Here is a 26,988-nt window from a genome sequence, read left to right as displayed (position 1 = left end):
ATCTCAAGAGGCAGAAGTGGGAAGCAACAGGAAAGAAAGAAGAAGAAAGAGACAACATAAGCATGAATTATTGAGTTAGCCCCTGTTACATGAGACTGGGTACTGGGTCCTGTGGGATCATGTGTGATGCCCATGTTGTCCACTAGGGAAGCATTGCTCCATCAGCTCCTACTGTCCATTGGTCAAGAGTTGGCCCATCCACATGCATGAGAGCCAAGCAATTCCTAAAGAACCCTGTCCTGCAGCAGTGGAAAAGATGCACAGTGAGGAGCATAGCACTATCCTGAGAGTTGCACCCATGAAATTGCTGGAAATCTGTACTGAACGGGTCACCACAGCAGTAAGTGGAATAAGAGATAAAGCCAAAATGCTATTAGGTTATAAAGAGCTTTCAACAAGAGACAACCAGAAGAGGATGAAATGTTCTTAAAAGTAGACTTCCAAGAGATTGCCTCTTTTCTGACAAATATACCATCTCCACTGTGTTTAAGTACATGCCATTAGATGATGGGAACTTGATTACTTCTTGGCTCCTGACTCAAAATAACCACCTGAAGGTGTTCTTGCAAAGTTTACACCCCAACCTCACCGACTTCACTCTTCCTCACCCTCTATTTCCAAATCAGAGAATCTTATGGTGGACAGTTCCAACTACCTCCATCAGAAACATGGCTCCTTTCTGTAACGGCCATGACAAAAGGCAGCTAGTTCATGCTAGGACTCTCTCAGTGAAGGAAATTTCTGTTCCTCAGGATGCAGCTGATCCGTCCTCCCACAGCTCTATTAAAAAGTTATCTGACCTTCAGCTATACAATTCAGATTGAACACACCTTAATCAGTACTCTTTCCACCAAACAGCCCAGGTCTCTTTTGACTATCCTATATCAGAGAGTAGGAGCATTAACATAGTTCTAGGGTGAGACTGGAAATGGACACTGCTGTCCATTGCAAGTGAATAGCAGGTGTTTCTGATCCTTTTTGAGAAGACCAGAAAAGAACGCAATTGACAGATGAATGACCTCTCATACCTTGTACCCAAGGTTGTGTTGATCTGCTTTGGCAAAAAATACCACAGTAGGGACTTCCCTGGTGGCACAGTGGTTAAGAATATGCTTACCAATGTAGGGGACATGGGTTTGATCCCTGGTCCAGGAAGATCCCACATGCTGTGGAGCAACTAAGCCCATGCACCACAACTACTGAGCCCACATGCCACAATTACTGAAGCCCACCCACCTACAGCCCGTGCTCCACAATGAGAGAAGCCACTACAATGAGAAGCCCACGTACTGCAACAAAGAGTAGCCCCCACTCACTGCAACTACAGGAAGCCCGCACTCAGCAATGAAGACCCAACACAACCAAAAATAAATAAATAAATAAATTTATTTATTTATTTATTTATTTATTTATTTATTTTTTAAAAGACCACAGTAGAAATCAGAGCTACTACTTGGGTGAGTTTGCAGTAGTCTACTACCAGTCTCCAGGATTTGTCTGGATTTCTCAGGTGTCAGTCTGATGAATTCAATGGGAATATGATGGGAAATATCTTGCATCTTTAGATCTTGAAGACTGGCAATCATTTCTGCCAGTGCATCACTTGGCCTGGTCCGTTTTTCTTTATCACTTAGGATGACCAACTTATCTCGGTCTTCCTGGGCTTTCCTGGTTTGAAAACTGAATGCCCCACATAATGGGAACCCCCTGAGTCCCAAACAAACTAGGATAGTTGGTCACCCTAGTGCTGCCTCCCTTTACCATCCCCAGAAAGAGATGAAAGCCTATTTATATGCTACCATGAAGGCCCTCTAGGTTTCACACTTAGCTTTTAATTGCTGATTAATCATTTGCTTCTTATTATCTTTTTCCAGAACATCAGATAACAATACACACACAGTTCCATCTTCTTATAGTTAATATTACCCCAGTATTTCTCAGCACCTGCATTCTTTTCCACCAGCATGCAATTCTAATTCACTGCCAGTGAAACTTTTAACTGTGGCACTGCTATGTTGTTATTTGTGCCAGGAGTTAACTGTTTACCTTCTTCTGGTGATGGACTCTTTATTGGCAACTGGGCAGCAAGTGATCCAGCTCTAAAATCTCACTCCAGCATCTGCTTTCTTGACCACTTGTGGCACCAACGGTTGCAAGCTGGGTTCCCTTGGAAGTGGATCCTGAGCTGGAGAATAGCATGCTGGTGAATTACTAGGAAGCGAGCTTGGAATTAACACCTGTGGCAGCAAAGGGAGGAAAACAGGATTGGGTAGAGGCACAAGTCGTGCCACACCACAACCTCAAAGGAGGATTCAGCTCACCCTCCAGTGAGCTCTGAAACTAGTATGACCCTTCAAAATTGTCCCAGGTTGAGGGAGGGAGTCTTTATGTCCTGTGTAGTAAAAAAATTAACCTGGTCCAAAGAGAAGTCTTGCCTTTGTCCCAAGCTCCTGGAAGGTCATAACTAAGCCCTTGGAATGTCCTGCCTGGTAAAAGTGTTTTTATTTACCTAAGAGCCTTGGGCCACAGCAGATAGTTTCACAATGTGATTTATGGTAGGTTTATTGGGTCACAGGTATCAGCTTGATCTCTAGTGAAGTTGGAGACTGATGGCAGCCATGTGGGCAGTCAACCATGTCCATGTGATTGAACCCCAAATAAAAACTCTGGACGCTAAGGCTCAGGTGCGCTTACCTGGCTGGCAATATTCCATGGATTTTGTCACATATTGTTGCTAGGGAATTTAGTGCTGTCTGCAATTCCCCTGGGAGAGGATGACTGGAAGCTCCATGAGTGGGACTTTCCTGGACTCTATCCTGTGAGTCTCTACCATGGATGATTTCAATCTGTATCCTTTCATTGTAATAAACTGTAACCATGATCATAACAGATTTCAGTGAGTTCTGTGAGTCTTTCTAGTGAATTATTAAACTTGAGAGTAGTCTTAGAGATGCCCAAACTCTGCAATTAGTGTCAGGAATAAGGGTGGTTTTGGGGAATTTTGTATATCCTGACTTTGATCAGTGATTGGATGTGATATGTATTACCCCTGGAAGGATGGTAACTTTGGGTGTGGTTTTCTTCTACCAAGGCAAACCCAGGAGGGGGCTGGCAGCTGGGGGTTTTCTGCTAGTAATGGTCCCACAGACTGGGGAATGAAGCTTTTCATTCCTGAGGAAAGCAAGTACATCACAGCATCCACCACAGTGGGACAGGCATTAGTCATCGATGTAAAGGACTGGATTAACATTTCTTTGAAAGGAAGGAAGAAGATTCACATATCCACTAAATGGGAAGAAAGTTGTATTACTGTTTCATTTTTTGGAATACTAGAAAACGGAATGCTTGTTTCCTGGACAGAATCTGTGTCATTGTGTGTCCCTCCATGACTTTCTGGAGTTAGTCATTCAATGCTGATTTCTAATGACCAAAATCACTATCATAATCAGCACCCATGGCTCCTTGCTGGAACCCCTCTCAGCAAGTATCCATGTACTGACTTCAACAGTTCTCCTAAGATGTGAAACCTAAATGTAAAAGAAGCCAAAACCATTGCGTTGTTACGTGTTACTTTGCCTATGAGGTAGACAGTCCCCTTTGCGATTTACATCATGCTGAACAGGGCCAAAGAAATAATCTGAAGCCATGGGTGGGTGTCAAAATTGCATTAGCCTCATAAGAACACAATGCTAACAGTAAACACCTATTAGCTGTAATAAGTAATGACCATCCAATACACACCCAATTTCAAGTCAAATTTGTTAAAGTCTTCTGCTATGGGTCTGTGGCCACTGATCAAAATATACAACAACTATTAAAGCTTTAATGGAGTTTTCAAAAGGTCATCAAGTTTTCCTTGGCCTTCCTTATTGCCTGCCTCTGCCCCACTCCAAAGTTGGAATGATTTCTCCTGTCTAGAAAGCTTCGTTTTTTATTAAACATCTCTAGACAAAGAGTTTCCACAACTTCCCCTGGTAATCACTTCCCCTGTTCTTTAATCTTGAAGTTTAACTGAAAAAAAAATTTAAGACATTTCCTTCTGTCAGACTGCCAATGAAAAAATATATGGGTTAGTCTGCTCTGGTCTGAGTTAAGTGTTCAGTAAATATGAAAATTCTTTTTCTCTTCCTCTTCCCCCTTCAGACTCTTAGCAAGCAGTCACATTAGTATTCTACTAACCCTAGCAAAGTAAATAGCTGCTACTTTCCCTGATGTCTCTCCTAAATCAAATGACTTATCATGGCTACACAAAAGAGCTGGGTTTCAACTCAGGAACCACAGGGGGATGGATCCATGCCAAAATCCAAATTCTCTTCCAGAAAGGGCTCTGGTAAAGAAGGGTCTTCCCCCAAAACAAATCCATTCATAAGTCCTAAATAGAGTCGACATTAAGTCCACAATTGAAGGATAGCCTTCTTTTTCAAAGCTGAGGGCAAGATAGAGGGTTTTTTTCCCTAATTAAACAGTTAGCTGACTTCTGACTTCCATAAAGATGGAAGCATCTTTATCACGACAGATGGATGATTAAATATAAGATTTGGGATTTAATGTTTATTTTAAACTGTACTATTTTATAGCATTAAAAGGTATTGTGTCATCACTATAATTACTAAACATGCAAAATAGATTATGATAATGCAAACTGAACTTGAATTTTAGAAGATAAAAGTGGAAGAAACAATAATTCTTAAGCACTTTTCAACACTCAAAAACAGGCTGTAAGAGTATCTGTCTCTCAAGTCTACAAATACAAATGCTCACAGTAAGCAGGCAGGCAGGAAGGCCAGTAATGCAATCGTGAGTGCTGAGGACTCTAACACTTGGAGCAAAGGCCCACATGAAGGAGGTAGCTGCTACGCAGAAACACAGGACTGTTTTCTTACCACGATGCCAGCCCAGTGTCTCCAGATCTTCTGATTTTTCCCAGAGAAGCTGGAAATTCAGGTTTCATGTAAAATTTAATCATTGTTAAAACTCACAATTCTGAGAGCCAAACAAAACCCTCTTGAATGCCAGATTTAGCCATTAACCACCAGTGTGTAACCTCTCAACTAGAAATAGGTGAGATTCTGGTTATTAGGTAGAAGGTAGCTTAGTAGACACCAAAGTTCCGTCCCGACTCTGCAAAATACTGCTGAACAGTAAATCACCCCAAATTCAGTGGTATAAAACAACAAAGATTTTATTATGCTCAGGATTCTGTGGTCAGAAATTTGGACAGGGGCTTCTCTGATGGCACAGTGGTTGAGAGTCCGCCTGCCGATGCAGGGGACACGGGTTCGTGCCCCGGTCCAGGAAGATCCCACATGCCGTGGAGCAGCTGGGCCCGTGAGCCATGGCTGCTGAGCCTGCATGTCCGGAGCCTCTGCTCCACAACGGGAGAGGCCACAGCAGTGAGAGGCCCGTGTACCGCAAAAAAAAAAAAAAAAAGAAATTTGGACAGGACATGATGAGGATGATCTACCCGTGATTCACAGTGTCTGAGCTTCAGCAGGGAAGATTCGAACTTTTGGAGGTAATTGAATGATGAGGACTGGAATGATCTAGAGCTTCAGTTGCATGTCTAGCACCTGGACTGGGATGTCTCAAAGTTTGGGCTTAGCCAGAACTGTCAACTATAGCTGTGATGCTTACAAATATGGCTACTCCATGTGTTTTGGGCTTCTACCTAGCATGGTGGCATCTGAATAGAAGACTTCTTACCTGGTGGCTCAGGGTTCCAAATGTTCCAGCAAATAAAGCAGAAGCTCATGGGCTTCTGTGACCCAGCTTCAAAAGTCACATAGCATCACTTACATTGTAGTCTACTGGTTGCAGCAGTCCAAGCCCACCCAGATTTAAAGGGAGGGCATGTAGACGAACTGCTCAATGTTAAAAGAGTCAAGATTTTGCAGCCATTTTTTTAAAAACACCCCAGGTAAGAAAAGCTTATGTTTGATGCGGGAAAGATCTGTATTCAAATCCTAGCTCTACTTTTTACAAAGCAGCATTAAGCAAATCATTTAACATCATTGATCCCCAATTTCCTCGGAAGGTTAGAAATGTGTGTGAAGTCCATGATATATTGTGCACGCTCGGTGAATAGTAACCATTCCTTCCATTCTATTTATCTATTTTATATATAGTACTGTGTATCTGTTAATCCCATACTCTGTTTTATCCCTCCCCCACCCTTTCCCCTTTAGTGACCATATGTTTGTTTTCTATGTCTGTGAGTGCGTTTCTGTTTTGTAAACAAGTTCATTTGTATTATTTTTTTAGATTCCACATATAAGTGATGGCATATATTTGCCTTTATCTGACTTACTTCACTTAGTATGATAATCTCAACATCTATCCATGTTGCTGAAATGGCATTATTTAATTCTTTTTTATGGCTGAGTAGTATTTGATCGTATATATATACCACATCTTCTTTAACCATTCATCTGTTGATGGACACTTAGGTTGCTTCCATGTGTTGGCTGTTGTAAATAGTGCTGCTATGAACATTGGGGTGTGTGCATCTTTTTGAATTAGAGTTTTTGTCTTTTCCAGGTATATGCCCAGGAGTGGGATTGCTAGATCATACGGTAACTCCATTTTTAGTTTTTTTTAGGACACTCCATACTGTTCTCCATAGTGGCTGCACAATTTACATTCCCACCAACAGTGTAGGAGGGTTCCCTTTTCTCCACACTCCCTCTAGCATTTATTATTTGTAGATTTTTGATGATGGCCACTCTGACTGGTGTGAGGTGGTACCTCATTGTAGTTTTGATTTGCATTTCTCTAATAACTGTGATATTGAGCAACTTTTCATGTGCTTGTTGGCCACATGTACATCTGTTCTTTCCATTTTTATCATATTGTAGAGGAAGATGATATGGACTTTCTTAACTGGGTTCCCTTTGTAGCTTTTCAGAATTTATTGCAGGGTCAGTGACTAATTTGACAGGCATTTTATTTACTGACAACACACCCTGAGTGCTTAAGAAAGGTCACCTGCAAACAAAATCATGACCCAACTAGAGTACAACAAAGCATTCTCATACCAGTGTCATGATGGTCTATTTTGAGCAAGCAAACATCCTTTGAAAATGGCTGCTTGCTCTGGAGTCTCAAAAACAACCACCAGTCTATAGGTTTTAGAGAGGAGAGAGAGGACTCTAGTAATAGTGGGTGGTTGAGTCAAGATGGAAATGATCTTACAGTGCTTATCTGCCTTAAGTTGAAGGAGCCTCTTAGTATCTGCATGTGTCATAAATAATATAATCACCTCTGTGCAACTGGATAGTGCTAATGGAACCAGTGAGGCCCACAGTATATAATATTTATTTGAAAGAGAAAATGATTTCATTTTATTTCTGGTACAGCCAAGCATTCGAGTAGCACAAGACGAGCCTTTCAATTGCATGTTTAATTCATTCAGATGATTTGTGCACAGCAAGGAGATTTTAATCCCAGGGATTCTTAGTAAGAATGTCCTTAGGTTAGTATGTTCTCAAAGGCTTCTGAGATTGGATTCTACTTAACGCCATCTTGCAGACTAAGCTATAGAGTCAGAAAGCCCACCAAAGGCCCAACAAGTAAGAGTAAAACTTCCCTCTGCTACGTCAGTTCCTCAGAGATGGCTGCTCACACCTCCCAGGTCAGACCAGCTCGCAAGCTGAGCCTACACTAGGATCTAGTATCTCTCACATTTTTAAAAATAGTAGTACAGTTTTATTTGACCAATAAACAAATCCAGATTATAGTGAGAAAGTTCAACACAGCTTTATAAGTAATTGATTAATCTAGAATACCAAAAAAAAAAAAAAATCAGTAAGTATGTGGAAGATTTGAATAACACAACTAGCAAACTTGATGAAATTATCATGGTTATAATACTATAAGCCAAAACTCTAGAGTATATCATTATAGATTACATAGATCATTTGCAAAACAAGATCATGTTCTTATCCATAAAACAAATCTAACAAATTTCAAAGAATATCATGCAGAATATTTTTTCTGATTATAGTAAAATGCAACTAGAAATCAGTTTAAAGATATTTTTACAGTCCACATATCATAGGCACTGTTTTTAAAGGTAAATAGACTTTATTACTTAATTTTTATTAATACTATAAAGCCCTTTTAATCATGTAAGAAATCATTTGTATCATTTTTTTTAGATTCCACATAAGTGATATCATATGATCACATTTGTAATTAAACAGTCTTTTGTGTCATCATTTGTAATTGTGTAGGCCCCACGCTAGAATGTAAACCCCATGTGGTCAGAGACCATGTCTTACTTATCTCCAGCGCCCAACACAATGCCTGACTCATGGTAAGTGTTTGATACAATTTGGTGCATAGTTTGCAATACTGCACTGTTTATTCTGGAAAAATAAATTAGAAAATATACATAAGATATTATCTTATGGAGCAATTTCCATTTATGATATAGATACATAGTTATTATTGTGAAAAGGCATCCATGGATTTGTTTTCCAAAACTGGTTACAAAACAATATACATATTAGGTAGTAGTAGAATGTAGTGCTTAAAAGTAGTAGATGAATGTGGGCAAGCGACTTACCCTCAATGAGCATCAAAAGAGGGATTAATAATAATCTCAAGTGTGAAGGGCTGTTAGAAGGATGAGTGAGAAAACTGACTAGATAAAATAAAGTAAAAATAAAATAATAAAAAATCTCAGCAAAGTACCTGAGATATATACTAAGTGCATGATAAATATTAGTTGTATTGGAAATTACAACCTCCGTTTATGGAGAAAAGTACTTTTCTGTGTGTATATAAACAACTCAAAACTATTCACATCAAATTTTAACATGAATACGTTGGTAGGATTTTCGATTTTTTTAATTTTCTTTTTTATTTTTGTCTATTTTCTGGACAATAAGGCTATTTTAATCTGGGGTTGGGGATAATAACTTAGTTTTCTTCTGTAACTCTAGCTGCCTGATCCTTTATTACAAAGCAGAATATTTTGGAGGTGGCTTGTCCAGAAAAATGATCTCAGACTTATTTGAGTGAGGAAGACCAAATGAAGGTTTCAAATGGCTGACTGAAGAAAAGGGTTTGCCTGGTCACATTCTCCAAATTCCATGGACATGACAGAGGAAATGTGCAAACAAAATAAATTTTAGCAGAGCTGAAAAACCAAGAGTTGCCACTAGCAAATCAGAACCTTGAGAAGCTTCTAGAAAAAGCAGATGGAAACAGATCTAAAGAATCCAGACTTCCAGAAAGGAAATAAGAAGTCCTCCAAGAAAGAACTCTAAAACAATCAAATGATCAGAGGCAGTAGGGATAGAAGAAGGAATAGGTGATAGGCCTGGGCAATGTTTTCAGAGTGGAGGAATGGTGTTCCTGCCCAGGTAGAGTGCCTGGTGCTGGCTTTGACCTCAAGTGCAGCTCTGGACTCTGGGAATTTTGACACAGGAGCCTCAGAGTAGATACTGGGGCTGGAACAAAGCAATTCCCTAAATATTTTGGGCTGCCTCAAGGGACGATCCTAACCTTCATCTGAAGACAAACTACTGGTTGCCCTAAAGGGATGTCTAGCCTACCAGGACCCATAAGTGTTCTTCAGTCCAGAACGAGCACCAACACCACCCACCAGAAGCGTAGTGATCGTCAAGAGAAACAGGGATTTCCATTTGCACTAGAAAAAAAACATATCTGAGCTGTCAATTCTGTCTATTTATATGCACTCACCTAAAAATATGAAGTGCCATGAAGTATTGTCAAACATTCAATGGAAATCAATAGTTGACAGAGTGAAGGGAAGGTGAAAAGGAAAGAAGGAAGGAAGGAGGAAAGGAAAAGGGAAAAAAGAAATAATTTCAGCATGTCTGGAGGAATCTCTGAACTCCAGCATTTAAGAGAAAATTTTAAATAATCAATAGAGAGGGTAAAAAAAGGTTATGTTCAGAAGAACAAGAATCTGCCTGGCATAAGGCTTCTCCTCTGTAACTAGGCTCTAGAGCGCCGTGGAGCAATGTCTTCAAAGTTCTCACGAAATACCATTAATTATGAACCAAGAATTCTCAAATTAACTATCATTTAAGTGTCAGGGCCAAATAAAGACATTTTCATACACATGAGTCCTCAGATGTTTTAAAATTCAGAAAGCTTTTCTGAACAGATTATATAAGTATAGACAATATTAAGATGGAAAATGAATCTAAGAAAGAGAAAGGATTGTTTTAAAAAATAGTGGTAGATAAAAATAAAGTATAGTTAATGCTAAGTACATTTAAATAGCATGGTTGTTAGCCTTAAGCAATTTGTAAGACAGCAGTGGAAGTCGCACCCCAGTTCTTAAATACCTGGCTTGGAAGTGGCACTCTAACTAGTGGCACTAGTTAGAGCCTGCTGGTCAGAACTAGTTTATAGCACATTTAACTGCAAGGGGCTAAGAAATCTGGGAGAGTGCATGAATATTATATTAAATGAATATGAAATGTCCTCAATAGTTCATAATGATTTTAACTTCCTAATGGACTGTATCTTTCAACAACATGTTATGTCCCTCTTTAGCCATATAATGGCTTTCATATTGGAATCTATTTTTCTAGAAATACTGACCTCTCTATCTTTTTTTGGTTATAAGTTGCTTATTTTCAGTTTTTCTGTGTCACTTTTGTGTGTGTGTCTCTTGTGTACATCAAATAACTGAAATTTATTCTCTAACTCAATCTGTCTCTACATTTAATAGGCTATTTTAATATAACCACCTTTATTTTATTACCTGATATTTGATAACTGATAACTGTTTCCATTCCTGTTACCTTTTTTCCTATGAGCTATCATTGCATTGTTTCTTCTTTTTCCTTCATCTTTAATTTTTGCTGATTAAAGAAGTTTTTTGTTTCCTTTTTTGCTCTAGTGGTTTAAAAATAACATGTTCTATTTCCACTTTTCTCAAGATTAAATGTACACTGAACACATTTTAAATACACTGAACACATGTATTTAAAATGTTTTAATTAAAAGTTTTATTAAACTTTTAAACTTGAAAAATAATTTGTACATACAAGCTCTTGAAACAAAGCAAGATGCTTATCATGCTTTCATCCACTCTTTCCCTTTGCCTCCTCCTATGTTTGTTGAAAACATTTGAATTCTTGTTTCCTGTTTTTATTATTACTATGATTATTTTAAAGTTAGGCCTCTATTTACTAATAAACCATTTAAAATTGCCAAGTAGGTTTTGGCGTTTAATGTAATGGCGTTAAAATGTAGGGTTTATTCAGGGAATATAATGAGGGTTCCAATTTAGGAGATTTACTATTGCAACTCACTATATTTACTTAGTAAATAAATGTCCCTTAATTTGATAACAGGAGTTACAGAAAACATCATACTTTAGGGTGAAATAGTAGAGGCATTTGATTAAAACTCAAAACAGGGAAAGATGCTACACAACATTATTCTGGAAGTTTCAATAAATACAATTAGATAAGGAAGGTGGGTAAAACTCATAAGTAGAAGGTGGGAGGGAGACGCAAGAGGGAGGAGATATGGGGATATATGTATATGTATAGCTGATTCACTTTGTTATAAAGCAGAAACTAACATACCATTGTAAAGCAATTATACTCCAATAAAGATGTTTAAAAAAAAAAAAACCTCATAAGTATTGGAGAAAAAGAGACAGAACCGCCATTATTGTCAGTTGACGTGATTATCTATTTTTTTTAACTAAATAAACCAAAAAACATAGAGAACTAATAAGAAGGCTCAATAAGGCAGCCAATTATAAGATTAACATTTTAAAAAATCAGTAGCTTTGTACTTCAAAAAAACAATCTAATAGAAACTGCAATGAAATTTCAAAATCCCCAGAGGAAAAAAACTATGAAATACCTAGAAATAACCAAATAAAAAGATGCACAAACTTTGTGAAGAAAACTATTTTACTGAGATACTAAAAAAAATTTTTTCCAGATGAATGGGAAGACTAAATTTTGTAAAATATCAATTCTCCCATAATTAATTTATAAACTCAGAGACATGCCAGTCAGAACATCAACAGGGAACTTGTTGAAAAGGTGAATCTAAAATTCACAAGTGCGCAAAAAATGTCCGAGGTGAGAAATGTCGGTATTTTATAGGGTGATATTCACATGATACTAAACAATGAAATAGAATACACAGGTTCAAAACCAAATGCAAATTTAGTATATGACCACAAAAGAGTGAACTAGATAATAGATGATATTAGGACAAATGGTTATCCAATTGGCAAAAAGGTATAAAATTAGGTTCTTACCTTACACTATATGCAAGAATAAATCCTGGTTAGATTAAAAATCTTAATATTAAAAAGTTACCAGAAGAAAGTTTGAGATCAGAACTTTATAATCTTGGGGAATGTTTTCCTAAGCAAAACATAAAATGTATGAATCATAAAAGGAAAAGGTACTGATTTGATGACTCACAAATTTAAAGCATGTCTAAGGCAAACAACACCATAAACATACTTCAAAGAAAAGCAATAAACCAAGAAGAAAGATTTGCACCATAATAAAGTCACTATCCATTCATAAAGAGTGCCCACAAATCGGTAAGAACAATTTTTCTAAAAAGGAAACCAGGTACGATTAGGTAATTAACAGAAGAAACACACATGGCAAATAAGAAAGGATATTCAACCTCACTAGAAATCACAGAAGTGAATATTAAAGCAATATAATGAAACACTTTTTCCTCTCAGAATGGCAAAATTTTTAAAGATTGATTGTATTTATTTATGCAAAGAATGTGATAAAATGGATAAACATACATTGTGGTGGGAATGCAACTCAGCGTAGGCTTCTTTGTGGCCACCTTGACAGTACGTAGCCAAACTTGCAGACCCTGGCCACAGGAGTGGCTTAGGTGTTTTGCCCACCCCTCTGCTGGTGTTGTGTGCAGGGGGCATGTTCAGTACCCTGCTTTTGCTCCCAACACCCTGTTTTTGCTCCAGGCTCTTCAAAAGCGGCAGTTGGGTTTTTTGGTCTCTTTGTATCTTTTGTCCAGAATTTGCCTCAACTGTGCATGCATGCAGTTATTTTTAGTCCCATACAGTTTCTTTGTATTTTGTTGCTCAAGGATAGGTGTGTCCATGTACAAACACTGCAGTACCGCAGCAAAGGGTTCCGGGTCCCAGCCTTCTCACTGGGAGCAAATAATCTCTGGTTGGTCTGCCCTTCTCAATAAAACCACTCCTGTCACACCAATCGCCCTTGGTTCTTTTTTGTTTTGCTTTCATATTTACATATCTTCCTCACCTAATTTACCATGTATAAATATAACACATCTATAAGAATATATATATATAATATGTACAACTTTAAAACTAATGAAAATGCTGGAGAGGATGTGGAGAAGAGGGAACCCTTCTACATTGTTGGTGGAAATGTAAATTGGTACAGCCACTATGGAAAGCAGTATGGAGGTTCCTTAAAAAACTAAAAATAGAGCTGCCACATGATCCAGCAATCCCACTACTGGGCATATATCAGGAGAAAACACTAATTTGAAAAGATACATGCATGGGATTGAGACATATACACTACTAGATATAAAATAGATAACTAATAAGGAACTACTGTATAGCACAGGGAACTCTACTCAATACTCTGTAATGACCTATACGGGAAAAGAACCTAAAAGAGAGTGGATATATGTATATGTATAACTGATTCACTTCGTTGTACACCTGAAACTAACACCACATTGTAAATCAACTCTACTCCAATAAAAATTATTTTAAAAAAAAGAAAAGATACATGCACCCCATTGTTCATAAAAGCACTATTTACAATAGGCAAGACATGGAAGCAACCTAAATGTCCATCAACAGATGAATAGATAAAGAAGATGTGATAAATACACACACATACAATGGAATATTGCTCAGCCATAAATACGAATGAAATAAGCCATTTGCAGCAACATGGATGGACCTAGAGATTATCATACTAAGTGAAGTAAGTCAGAAAGAGAAAGACAAATACCATTATAGGTGGAATCTAAAATATGATACAGGGGCTTCCCTGCTAGTGCAATGGTTAAGAATCCGCCTGCCAATGCAGGGCACACAGCTTCAAGCCCTGGTCTGGGAAGATCCCAGGTGCCGTGGAGCATCTAAGCCCACATGCCACAACTACTGAAGCCCGCGCGCCTAGAGCCTGTGATCTGCAACAAGAGAAGCCACTGCCAGGAGAAGCCTGCGCACAGCAACGAAGAGTAGCCCCCACTCGCCGCAACTAAAGAAAGCCCGCGCGCAGCAACGAAGACCCAACACAGCCAAAAATAAAATAAAGTAAATTAAAAAATAATAATAAAATAAAATATGATACAAATGAACTTATTTACAAAATAGAAACAGACTCACAGACATAGAAAACAAACTGATGGTTACCAAAGGGGAAAGGGGGGGATAAATTAGGAGTTTGGGATTAACAGATACAAACTACTATATATAAAATAGATAAACAAGCATCTACTGTATAGCACATGGAACTATATTTAATATCCTGTAATAAATCATAATAGAAAAGAATATGAAAATGTATGTATGTATATATACATGAATCACTTTGCTGTATACCAAAAACTAACACAACACTGTAAATCAACTATACTTCAACAAAAAATAAAATAAAACAATAAAACTAATGATACAACAAATATCCACATAACCTCTGTCGTGTCTCCACACACCCACCTCCCCATCTCATGACAGTATTGCTCTTCCAACTCATCAGTGTTAACTAATATCCTGATTTTTTGGTCTTTCATAATTTTCTTGTTTTTCTTTACACTTGTACCAAATATGTAGAATTATCTTTTAAACGAGCAATTTTTTTCATAAAGTTCCTATGAGGATTAAATGAGATAATGCTTAAAATCCTTAGCACAATGCCTGACACATATCAAGTACTCAAAAATGTCATCTATTGTCATGTACTAAAAAACGTCATCTATTGTCATGATTCTTTTAAATTTCCATTAATATAATGCAGAAGATCTTTCATTTATTCAGTAATTCATCTCATTCATTTCTTAATCACCTACTATGGGTCATCTCATCTCTACAATGGTAGATGCTATAAAGACATACAGTTTGGGGTGGGGTTTTTTTCATCTTTTTACCTTTTATTTTTAAATAATTATAGACTCATGAGAACTTGTAAAAAGAGTACAGGGAGGTTCTGTGTACCCATCACCCAGCTTCTACAGACATCTTATATATCTATAGTACATTTTCAAAACCAGGAAATCAACATTGGGACGATACAATTAACAGGACAACAGACTTTCTTCCAATTTCACCAGTTTTTGTGTGGACTTTTTTTTTTTTTTTGGTATATATATTCCTGTATAATCCTGTGACATTTTATTCCATGTGTAGACCTGTGTAACCACCACCCCTATCAAGATATAAACCTGTTCTGTCACTACAAAGGAATTCTCTATGCAATCCCTTTAAAGTCACACCCTTCCTCCCTTACCTAATCCCTGGCAACCACTGATCAGCTCCCCATCTCTATAATTTTGTCATTTTGAGAATGTTATGTAAATGGACTCATACAATATGTAACCTTTTGAAATAAGCTATGCAGTTTTACACTCATGGGAAATTGGCCTTACATCCTGACTCTGGATTTCTTGGCTGGGGAGAATTCCTTGACTAGATTTTTACTGAGGAGAATTAATTCCACCTTCAGGTCATGTAGAGTGTTTCAGTGTCTGGGAAATCTGAGAATCTGATGAAACCCTAAAGATAAAGAATCTAACCATTAATTAGAATTCACCAGGACACTGGAAGGTGTCCATGAAGGATCCAGAATGGAAGAGAGGGAGAAAGAGCAGAAAACAACCCTGGAACTAGACCCTCTGGGATGTTTGGGGGCCCTGATGTGAACTCCATAATTAATGGCAAGCCTGTTCAGTTGCTGCCCGTGCTGAAAACTAACTTGGAAGAGGTTTGTCTATAAATGTCAGAAATGAGTTTCAAAGACTTTCATCAATCCTTCACCCCCAACTGACCAAAAAAGGGGATTGTTTGCAAATTGCACAGCAGGCCAGGAAAACAGTCTGAAAACCCTTTTAATCAGCTATTTTGGAAGGCGCTTGTCTAAAAATCACCTTTGCCAAGTTTCCAGGCCGCTCCTTTGTAAGCTCATTTTTGAAGACATGTCACAAAGCAGGAACTGGAAGGAGAAACATGTTTTATTTTGTGATACAATGAAGTCCTTTGTCCAACAAATAGATGTGATAATATCACTGTGTTGGATCCACAAAACCGTTCTCCAAAGTGATTGTGGCTGCTTTTTAAATTTTTGCACCTTCCGTCTGGTTGAGAGCACTGAAAGAATGGTGCTAAAAGCCTCTTTTCAGACACTTCAGGGGCATTCTTTTGTTTGAATTTACTTCCCCTTTCCCAGCCGGTCCCTGGCACCAAACACAGCCTTACAGATCGCCTCAGACTGGCAGGCGGGATGAAGTAAGCAGGGGCCATGCCAAGTTCCTCTTCCAGGCTCTGCTCACCCAGGCCCTGCTCGCTACCCTCTCTCCACATAGACAGGGCGGCCTGGCTGCTCTCAGAAACAGAACCTGGTACACATGCCAAGTGGCTCCTGCGGACAGTTACAGCACAGCCCGTCCCCACTTTGATTTTTACCTAGACTGTGTCAGAGCGGAACACTTTGCAACTTACCACCTTTTCTCTTTACTTAATATTAGAAGCTCTGTCTGACTCTGCAACTGATTCCTGGAAGGGAGTTCCAAATGAAGACACATTTCCGTAAGCCAGTGACACCCAAAATTACTTCATAGGACAAACCATTTACTGTCTCCGACTGGATTTCAGAGATCACTCATGTGCATGCTACAGTTTTCTAAAACACACAAAACCATGTGAAAACGTAAAGACATGAACTCCAGTGGTGTTTCCCAATTGCAGGTCATGGATTTTTAGGCAGTACAACTTCGAATTCGCTGAGCTGCATGGTTTAGAACACTGGTTCTCAACTGGGACAATTTTGCCCCCCAAGGGCCATTTGGCAATGTCTGGAGACATCGCTGGTTGTCACAACTGGGTGAGGAGTGCTACTGGCACCTGGTGGGTAGAGGCCAGGGATCCTGCTAACCATCCTGCAGTGTACAAGACAGGCTTCCCTGCAAAGACTTCCTGGTCCTAAATGTCAATAGTGCTGAAGCCGAGAAACCCGGGTTAAAGGAAAGCACGGGGCCTTTGAAGTCAGATATCCTGGATTTGAATCCTACCTTCGTCTTCCACCTAACCTATCCAAGCTTTGATTCCCCTTCTTTAAACTTGAAATTATCCTACTTGCCTTACTGACCAGTTGGGAGGATCAAACGAGATCAGAACCTGTAAAGAGCCCACTGCTTAGTATTCATTGGGTATTCAGTAAAAGAGCAGATTCCTTCCCTTTCATTCCTTGCCTTACACTCCCTCCTTTGAGACCCCCAAGTCGCCTCTCCTTCACTGCTGAGTCAGCTGTCGCAGGAAATGCCTGCTGTGCTTCCCCTGTGAGCGCTGACCGTCTGGTCTGATGGGCTGGCTACCACCCAGCCCTGATTCTCCCATCACAGGTGTGATGACAAATACAGAGCACCCCAAGCCCTGGCCACAGAGTGTTTCAGAGGAGGGACCCCAGCCCAAATCTGACCAATCATCGTCATCCAAGGACCGGAACCAGAGCTTTCAGGAAACACACATCCTCTTTTTTCTCTGAGATTGATCAGAAAATGTGAGAGCAAAATAAATCTGGAGTTGAGCTGCCCAGAGCTAGCTATCTTTGCTACAAGCAGAAAAGAATTAAATCAAGAATGAATCAATGTAGGGGACTTCCCTGGTGGCGCAGTTGTTAAGACTCCACACTCCCAGTGCAGGGGGCCTGGGTTCGACCTCTGTTCTGGGAACTAGATCCCACATGCATGCCACAACTAAGGAGCCCACCTGCCGCAACTAAGACCCAACACAATAAAATAAATAAATATTAAAAATAAAAAATCTCCCTCTGCCTTCCTCCAAAAAAAAAAAAAAAGAATCAAAGTGTAGAAATTAGAGACAATAGAAGGCAGGGAGCAGGCAAGATGGGGTTCCAGTGATAAACTTTCAGTGACCTTGTAGCTTACATTAGTTTGAGTTAGGTTTCTGTCACTTGCAACTTAGAGGTTTCTGACTAATAGAACTGAGTAGGGGTTAGAAAACACAGGATGTCAGGATACCAACCAACCCACAAATATCTACTGGGTGCCATGCCAGGCTCTCAGAATGTCAAAAGGTATAGTTCCTGCCCTCAAGATGTTTCTATTATAGTTGGGTAGACAAATACACAGCAAAAGGTTAGCATTACAAGGTTGTGTAAATGCTAAGAGAATCAGAGCCATATGGCTGGTAAATCAGGAGAGGGGACATTTTTCTGCATTGGAAAGAACAGGGACCATTTTTATGATTTAGCTGGCACTGTTCCCTAACTGCCTGAGCTAAGAAGCTGCCCTTTCATTACCCCAGTACACTTAGGTTCAGAACTGGGGAGCACCTTATACCTCCAAGGGGCTCAGCTCTTGCTGAGCTGTCACCACCCCTAGTCTGGTGCCAAGACCTCTCTTTATTGGCCCCTGGGTACTGTCCACTACTCTCATTTATCAGCTCCCAACATACACCCCCCTCTCCATAACCTCTCCTCTGCATTATTAATACCCCCGGGATGCTCTGTATTTCCTTGCCCCACGCACAAGCCCCTGTTCCTCCCCTCTTTATCAAACCCTTCCACTGTGGTTTCTGAAGCTCTTACATCGAGATCAGCAAATGCTCACATTTCATTTTGTCTCAGAAAGTTCCTTCCACCCCTTTTCTATATTGAGACTCAGCTGTCCACTGAGCACAACCGCATGAGAATCTTTATCTTCTCATTCCCCTCACATCTCATTGTCAGAAGGTAACCTTATTCCCAATGCCACTTCTAGGCAGTTACTGCTCTGGCCTCCAGCCAAGATCCCTGCTCCTTTGAGGACAAGGCCTTCTCACCCTGCCACCTCCTCCCCTTTACTCTCATCTACACATCTGGCTCACAGTATCCTTCTTCGCCCAATTATTGCCATCTTTCCTGGTGAGTTCAACACCCATGTGTAATTTTCATCCAACATCCTCTGTTTTCATCCCCTGGTGCAGTTGCCACATTGCCCAACTCCAGGGGCGTAATGAACATTGTAGCCTATGGGAATGGTGCCCCCTGGAGTTGTTAACTGCACACTCTGCACAGCCCTATGCAGCATCCCAGTGTCTTCCTATCATTTCCAGTCACCTTCTCTTCTCCCCAGCTCAGCCAGCACCTCCCTCAATCACACCTTGAACTCTGCGTTACTACAAATTATTAATTCAAACATTCCAATCCTTTCAAGTTACTTGCTCAACTATCCCCACAATAACAGTCCTTCCCTATGGAAGACTGGAGAATATCTTTCCACTTTCTGTCAATTCTCTCTGCTTTCATTTCTTTCTTAGTTTATCCTGGAATTCATAGTCTATCATTATAATTAATCCCTGGTAAATTCTCCCAGTCCTTTGCTGCCTCCATTCCATTCAACCTGGCTGGCAGAACCCCAGCCCTGAATCAACCAAGTCACCCACCATCTCTAACCATGTGCATCCTGGAAGCAGTACTTCCTGAGAAAATCACAAAACAGAAGAGGTAGGTATCACACAAGTCATGACACGTCCCTCTCCCTCATTGGCCACATCCCCTAAATCACCAAGTCCTGTTGAGTCTTCCTTCTTAGTACCCCTTGGGTACACACTCTTCTAACTCAATGCCCCTACTGAAATCTATACAGTGTCAGCACCCAAACAGACCACTGAAATAGTACACAGTGAGGTTTTTTTAAAACATAAATATCATGTCATTCCTTTGTCACTGCCTGAACCTCCTCAATGATATACACTTGTTATTAGAATAAAATCAGATATTCTTATCACAGCCTACACAGCATTGTATGACCTGACTCTGCTTGTGTATCTACTCAGATCTCGTGCTCCCCTCTCTCTGTGTAGTCCTTTAAACCAGCCACATTGACTTTCTTTCTGTTCCTCAAATTTGCTCCTTTTAACCCCCAAGCCTTCCCTCAAGCTGTTCCCTCTGTCTACACGGGAACAAAGCCATGAATCCCCAGAATGATGTTGGAGAGTGATTCCAAGATGGCACCTGGGCAGCTGGCCTGGAGAGCAGCCGGTCCAGATTAGAGCATGTCAGAAATATTTTTTGGAGACTTCCATTAGTTGGATGTTGGTCATTCTCAGTACTTCTCTCATTTTCTTTCTTTTTCTCCTCTCTTTTCTATTTCCTTGTCTTTTTCTTCTATCTTCTGGAAGATTTCCTCAAATTTACCATTCTAGTAAAGTTTTTATTTCTGCTATAATATTTTTATTTCTAAAACCATTTTCTGGTTTTCTAGATGTTCCTTTATATAGTAGCCTGTTCTCATTTCATGGTCGTGTAAAAGAATGTTGAATGGCCATTATGGAATAATCTTTCTCTGTCACTCTGGCAGGGTCACCATCTTATTCATTTGGGAGTATACAATACATAACACAGGGCCTGGACAAATGTCAGTTAAATTATTGAATATCCATGTGTAGATGAACTGAAAGAACAGCAGAATAAAAAGAGAGAGATCCAAGCTTAATTATTTACCAGCTGTGAGGATCTTAAGCAAGTCATTTTTTCCTCTTCAAGTCACAGTTTCTTCATCAATGAAATGGAGATACTATACTCTGCCCTGGCTAACTCCCAGGTTACTGTAAACGTAAGTGAGGTCCTCGAATCAACAATTAGGCAAAAATATCAAGGAAATTACCCTTGGGAAAACTCTTAAAACATTCACTGAGCATATCTACATGGTCTTATGTATATAGATCTGAACAGTTATTCTTTGCACACTAAGAGTTGAAAAACAGCTAAATTTAAGAAAATAAAAGCAAAGTTTATATGTAGATGAAGGCATGAGATTTCATGAGTATTTATAGTAATCTGCTTTTTAGATACTATCAAATCTCTAGGTCAGGTTTTCTCATTTCTATTGACATTTGGGACCAGATAATGCTTTGTTGTGGGGTACTGTCCTGTGCATTGTAGAACATTCAGCAGCAACCTGACCTCTGCCCACTAGATGCCCATAGAAACCTCCCTTTCTTCCCCCTCACCCGTCCCCACAGTTGTGACAACCAAAACTGTTGCCAGACATTGCCAAACGTCCCCCAGGAGGGTACAAAATCACCCCAACTAAGAATTGAGGACTGTTGCCCTAGGGTAAATGAGAATTAGGTTTCCTAAAGCTTTCCTGCTTGCCTGCGGTATTTACTCCATTCTTCCTTAAAATTAAGTCTCTGAAACTTTATTACATGTTAATGTATCTGTTTGCTGTTCTGATGATTAAATGACAAAATGTATGTAAAAACATCTAGCACAGGGCAAAGCACTTTGATCAGTATTTGCTGGCTTTGACATGGAAACAACCTAAATGTCCATCAACAGATGAATGGATAAAGAAAATGTGGTACATATATACAATGGAATACTACTCAGCCATAAAAAAGAATGAAATAATGCCATTTGCAGTAACATGGATGGAACTAGAGATTATCATAGTAAATGAAGTAAGTCAGACAGAGAAAGACAAATATATGCTATCACTTATATGTGGTATCTAAAATATGACACAGATGAACTTATCTACAAAACAGAAACAGACTCACAGACTTAAAGAACAGACTTGTGGTTGCCAAGAGGGAGGGGGGTGGGGGAGGGAAGGATTGGGAGTTTGAGGTTAGCAGATGCAAACTATTCTATATAGGATGGATAGATAAGAAGGTCCTACTGTATAGCACAGGGAACTATATTCATTATCCTGTGATAAACCTAATGGAAAAGAATAAGAAAAAGAATATATATGTGTATACAGATACAGATATATATGTCTCTGAATCACTTTGCTCTACAGCAGAAATGAACACAACATTGTAAATCAACTGTACTTCAATAAAAAAAATTTCTTTTTAATTTTTTTAAAATGAATATCTGCTGGCTGTGAATCTACACCTGGCTTGGTCAGACTCATGGGCACATAGCTTTTGAAAGCATAGAAAAGAACTTGCCCCCCACTTCCTGTCTTTCCAAGCTGGCACTTCCTGTCAGGGTCTCCATAGTGCCATGAAGCTACCTACTTCTCATGCCCTGCACCACAGGTCTCATCCTAGGAGGGGGGTAGGTTTAAAGTCGGCATATAAATCAAATGCACTTACCATGTGACTACACAGCATGTGAAAGTGTTTTGTAAATGTACTACTACTTGCAGCTTCCAAGTTCACAGCTACCCTCCCAGACCTCCTCAGCCCAGTGAGAAATCATCTCAAGAGCCTCAGATTTCCTAGCTCTGTCTTTGACTTTGTTCAAAGTAATTAATCTCTTTTAGAGATAATGTTCCTATATGTGTTTCATCATTTTTTCCTACTCTACTGTCATCTTACTTGGTATGACCTTACATCCAGGCTGAGATGCACCTAGATGAGGGTAGGGCCGTGGCTCATGTGTCTCTTTATCACCAACTGTGCCTCCAGAGATGCTGGCAGAGATGCTCGAAAACATTTTAGTGATTTGCAGCGCTTTTAAAATATGTCTGGAAATTCTTTGACACCTTCAAAAGTGGAGTGGAGGGCTTCCCTGGTGGCGCAGTGGTTGAGAGTCCACCTGCCAATGCAGGGGACACGGGTTCGTGCTCCGGTCTGGGAAGATCCCACATGCTGTGGAGTGGCTGGGCCCATGAGCCATGGCTGCTGAGCCTGCGCATCCGGAGCCTGTGCTCCACAACGGGAGAGGCCACAACAGTGAGAGCCCCGCGTATCGCAAAAAAAAAAAAAAAAAAAAAAAAAAGTGAAGTGGAATTCCACCGCCTTTGGATGTGGGCCAGCTTAGCAACTCGCATCTAATAAACAGAAGGCAGTGGAAGTGATGCAGCATATCTTCCAAGACAGGGTCACAAATGGTGATATAGCTTCTCCCTGGCACTCTCTCTCTCTCTTTTTAAATTTTATTTTATTGTGATAAGAACACAACATGAGATCTACCCTCTTAACAAAAGTTTAAGTGTACAGTGTAGTATTGTTGATCATAGCCTAGCTCTCTCTTAGAATGTAGACCTTGGGATGCTGAGCTGACATATAAGAAGGCTGGCTACTCTGAAGCCACCAAGCTGGAGGGGACACATGGAAACAGAAAGATGCCCAAGGAACTCCAACTGTGCTAGCCCCCGCTGTTTTACTCTTCCCAGGATTAATCCCCAGATATCGGAGGGAATGACCTTCAGATGATTCTAACCCCAGCCTTCAAACTACCCCAGTTGACTTCCCAAAAGTCCCCATTGCCCAAATTCATAAGCAAAATAAATATTATTGTTTCAAGCCACTGAAGTTTGGGTGGTTCGTCATGCAGCATTAGGTAACAGGAAGAGATTTGGATCCACAGGCAAGGAGCTATGGAATACCCAACCAAAAAGATTCCCCAGTTTTAACACATCCCCGAAGCTGCAGGGTGAACGGTTAAGGTCACTCTAATTGCACCATTTCACTTTGCTGGTTCCGTCCCTGAGCTTTAGAAAGAAGTGGTGCTACTTTGATGACAAAGACCATCCAGAAAATCACTGGGTTAACGTATTACTAACCTCCACGTTCCACATCTAGGGGAGTTTATATTTTTACTTTCCAACCTACACTGTTTTGCTAGATGTTTTCAACTAATGGTTTCAATGCTATTAATGATGAAATGTGGCTTTTTGCTAGGCAGAAGTGGAATATTTGTCCTTTACTCCTTCCCAATTGAACTTCAGAGATAATCTCATTAAAGTCTTCCAAGAAATTCAGCACAGCAACCAGACTCATTTTTGTTTAAAATTATAGGTGCCCAAACGCAGAGGCCATTGTCCGTTTTGAGTCCCACTAGGATGGAAATGGCTTCCTGGACTGGGAAGTCTCTCCCATCAGCCCTGATACGCTCAGTGGATCCCTTTGCCTTCTTCTGGCTGCATTTCTTTCCTAGTTTGGTGTTTAAAAATCAACTTCTTTGACCTTCACAAACAACTTACCAGGAACTGAACAAAGGCAACTTAAAAACGTAAACTAATGTCAGATGTTAGATCGTTGAAAAAATCCAGGAAAATTGGAATATTGCATTTTAACCAGTTGGCAGGTAGTCCATGATCGTGATGAATTTCTTACTCTGGTTGACACATTTTCAAATGTTAATGTCCTCTTGAGGAATAAACTTTGTTCTAATGATTGAAGTAATGGCTTCAAAGGTGAGCATTCCACTTATTATGGTTTCAAACCTTGGCACTGTGCACCGAGAGGTGTTAGGTTATGTGCTCGACAGAGAAATAATTACGACCACATAATGAAAAGGAAAAGGCTTTGAGAGAGGGATTATGGAGGGGACCTGGGTCATGGGGGAAAGAGACTCCATCAGCAGGATGAAACGGCCCTTAATCAAGTGCAACGTGATGTCAAAGACACAATATCAAGTTTCCTCGAAACTGTGCAATTCACACCCACCAGGGCTCCAGTTTGTGGATGCATTTTCTTCCTCTAACCTGAAAGGGGAGAGAGTCTGAGAGATTTTTTTTCTATCAAAACTCAACTTTCTTTCCACTTAATGCTGAGTCAAAAAAGGCAGGAAACTCGAGAGTAACAGGGTGAGTTCCCAGTTTTTTCATCTCTCTAGGAGGAATGCAGGGCAGAGAACCTCCTGGTGACCAAACACACTTCCAGCTGCGGGCCGACTGGTAGAATTCATTTGAGAACAAATAAAGAGCAACTGTCAGCAACAGGAGAGAAGAATGGGAAATATTATCCGGAAAGGAATTATTGGTCTCCTATGGCACTGCTTCTTTCCTTGAAGCCATGGCCGATAAAAGCTTCTCATTCTCTTAAATCCATCCTGAGCTACCTTCCAAAGAAAACTTGCAAAGTGCTTCAGCACAGAAATTCCATCACACATGGAGTCCATGGTTAGCTGGACCTTTAATACTGAAGCCAATACAGAGACTCTCCTCACTTTTCCTGAGAGAAATATATTGTGAATCATATAGGTGCAAAAATTCAGCTGAGTGACACTAAGAAGGAAAGTGACGGAAAACAGGTTACCGCCCCCCCCAACTTTGTCTTGTCCTGAGCAAAGGCAGCCCTCCAACAGGCAGTATGCCTCAGTCTTCTAGGCTATGCGACAAATCACCACACACTTAGTGGCTTCAAACCACACCCATTTATTATCTGTCAGTTCCATGGGTCAGGAGCCTGGGCATGGCTTAGCTAGGTTCTCTGCCCAGGATCTCACAAGGTTGCATTTTCATCTGAACCTCAGGGTTCCTGTCCAAGCTCACTGGTTGTTGGCAGAATTCAGCCCCCTGCATTTGTAGAACTGAGGCTCTCAGCTTCTAAAGACCTGCTAGTCCTGCTGCATGGCCCTCTGATAACATGGTAGTTTGCTTGTTCAAGGCTAAATGAATCTACTCAGGTTACCATAACAAAATACCACAGACTGGGTGGCTTAAACAACAGAAAGTTATTTTCTCACAGTGCTGGAGGTCCGAGATCAGGGTGCCAGCATGGTCGAGTTCTGGTGAGAGCTCTCCAGCTGGGTTGCAGACAGCCACCTCCTCACTGTGGGCTCACGTGACCTTTGCACATGCATGTGCTCGGGGTGGGGAGGCGGGGAGGGAGAGAGACAGAGAGAAAACTCTCTGGTGCCTCTACTTATAAGGGCACTAATCTCATCATGAGGGCCCCACCCTCACAACCTCATCTAACCCTAATGACCTCCCAAAGACCCTAGCTCTAAAACCATCATATTAAGGGTCAAGGCTTCAACATACGACTGGGGAGACGGGTGGGGCACAAGCATTCAGTCCATAACAAAGGCCAACAGGAGAGTATCTCTAACCTCTTCCATCTCTGACCTCCAGACCTCCTTTTAAAGTGTTCGCCTGATTAGGTCAGGCCCACCCAGGATCATCTCCCCTTTGATAATGTAAAGTCAGCTGATTAAGGGCTTTAATTAAATCTACAAAATCCATTCACCTTTGCCATATGACATTAACCACAGGAGTGAAATCTCATCATGTTCACACACTCAACTGGGGGCAGGGGGAGAGGGATTATACAGGCTGTGTACTCCAGGAGGTGGGTATTTTGAGAGCCGTCTCAGAATTCTGCTTACCATGCCCTACCATTGACCCTGTGCTGTCCTTTCTCTCATAACCCTTTACCCCTCAGGGCCCTCATCTGTCACTCTCACTACCACACACACACATGCATGCACATTCACTACTTTTCACAGGTACCTACAAATTAGCTGCAGGCATTTGGCCATTACCAATGGCCTCCCCATGTCCTCCTTTCCTGTGCCCAGATGCATCTTGACCTAAAAGTGCTAACCAGGACTTCCCTGGTGGTCCAGTGGTTAAGACTCCACACTCCCATTTCCAGGGGCCTGGGTTCAATCCCTGGTCAGGGAACTAGATCCCGCATGCCGCAACTAAAAGATCCCCATGCCACAACTAAAGATCCCGAATGCTGCAACTAAAAGATCCCACATGTGGCAACGAAGATCCCACGTGCCACAACTAAGACCCGGCACAGCCAAATAAATAAATAGATATTTTTAAAAATGCTATAAAACATAAATAAATAAAAGGGCTAGCCTATTGGAGCATAGAGGGAGGCTCTGAGAAAGGAATTTTTTTCTTTTTACCAACTGACCTAAGTCTTTTCTCTAAAGACATTTACCAAGCATTATTAGTTACAGTGACAAGTAGCTCTGAGTTTTTAAAGGGCCTACCAAGAAGGTTTGAGATCAAGAAAAAACAAGTTCATCATCTCCAAAATATGAAACTCAGTATAATTTAATTAAATGCTTATAAAACATT

General features: G+C 40.3%; 1 long non-coding RNA gene across 1 annotated transcript in view; it reads right to left on the bottom strand.

Annotated features, from left to right (window-relative positions):
- Positions 1–1,295: 1,295 nt before the first annotated feature.
- Positions 1,296–26,988, bottom strand: part of LOC137206164 (uncharacterized) — a 42,248-nt gene continuing 16,555 nt past the window's right edge. The window contains exon 4 of the long non-coding RNA XR_010934492.1: positions 1,296–2,237. This is a non-coding gene — a long non-coding RNA (uncharacterized lncRNA). The remainder of the gene's footprint in view (positions 2,238–26,988) is intronic.

This window comes from Pseudorca crassidens, chromosome 14, assembly GCF_039906515.1.
Source record: "Pseudorca crassidens isolate mPseCra1 chromosome 14, mPseCra1.hap1, whole genome shotgun sequence".
Classification (NCBI taxonomy): Eukaryota; Metazoa; Chordata; class Mammalia; order Artiodactyla; family Delphinidae; genus Pseudorca; species Pseudorca crassidens.
This window is presented reverse-complemented; position numbering and strand designations above follow the sequence as displayed.